The 961-nt window shown below is 33.8% G+C and overlaps 1 non-coding gene across 1 annotated transcript; it reads right to left on the bottom strand.

Moving 5' to 3' along the window:
- Positions 1-12: 12 nt before the first annotated feature.
- On the bottom strand, positions 13-119 carry LOC111818103. The gene has a single exon (XR_002822174.1). It is a non-coding gene; the product is annotated as a U6 spliceosomal RNA (small nuclear RNA).
- Positions 120-961: the final 842 nt, after the last annotated feature.

The following is a 961-nucleotide window of genomic DNA, read 5'->3' as shown; positions in this document are numbered from 1 at the left end:
CTTGCCCATCTTAAAAATATGGAATGCTTCACGAATTTGCTTGTCATCCTTGCGCAGGAGCCATGCTAATCTTCTCTGTATCGTACCAATTTTAGTATATGTGCTGCCGAAGTGAGCACAATGTATTAATTATTGAAACTGTCCTATTAATCAGTTTTGAAACTGTCTCATTGCTATCTGTTTCTCAATAAAATAAAATAAAATAAGAATTATATTTTATCCATACTAAGTATTTCAAGACATGTTCATTGCTCTATTTATTGTTGACTTTACTAATTTTAGTCTTCTCACCAGACTTATAGGGGACCCAGATAATCACTTACTTGCATACCTGCCTACTGTCTCTCCACATTTTAAATGAGAATGTTCCATATTCTCATATGCAATCCTATGTTCCACCTCCAGGAAACCTGGAGGGGTATAAGTACAAATATATTCTACCTCAAATTTGCCTATTATTTCTACCCCTCAGTCATCAAAATAATGAAGTTACTTGGCATTCTGTATGCTTCGGTTACCTGAATGTCAGATTGTTTCCTCATATTTGGGAAATTTTCTGCTATTACTTCTGCCCACATTTTTAAAATGTCATTTGTATTGACTCCTTCTTTCTCATTGATGCCTATTAGTCTCACATTGTTCATCTTTGCATCATCTTGTAGGTGATGGATTATTTTTCCTGCATCCTAGTTGTTTTTAAGAGATCCTTTCTTACCTTTTCATTAGCTGCACCAGCATCTTCAAGATCTGAAATTCTGTCTTCACTTTCACTTAAATGGTTTTGCAAGCTTGTGATTGAGATTTTAATTTCCTCAATATCTCTTTGACTCTGCTTTATGCGATCTATTTCCTTCCTGTATTGCTCATTCAAGTAATCCGTCATTTTTTAAAACTCCTCTATTTTTTATCAATGTCTTCTTTAGAAGCAGTTATTAATTTTTTTCCTGCAATGTTTTTTTTC

Source organism: Octodon degus, unplaced genomic scaffold (genome assembly GCF_000260255.1).
Source record: "Octodon degus isolate 3935 unplaced genomic scaffold, OctDeg1.0 scaffold00079, whole genome shotgun sequence".
Taxonomy (NCBI): Eukaryota; Metazoa; Chordata; class Mammalia; order Rodentia; family Octodontidae; genus Octodon; species Octodon degus.
This window is presented reverse-complemented; position numbering and strand designations above follow the sequence as displayed.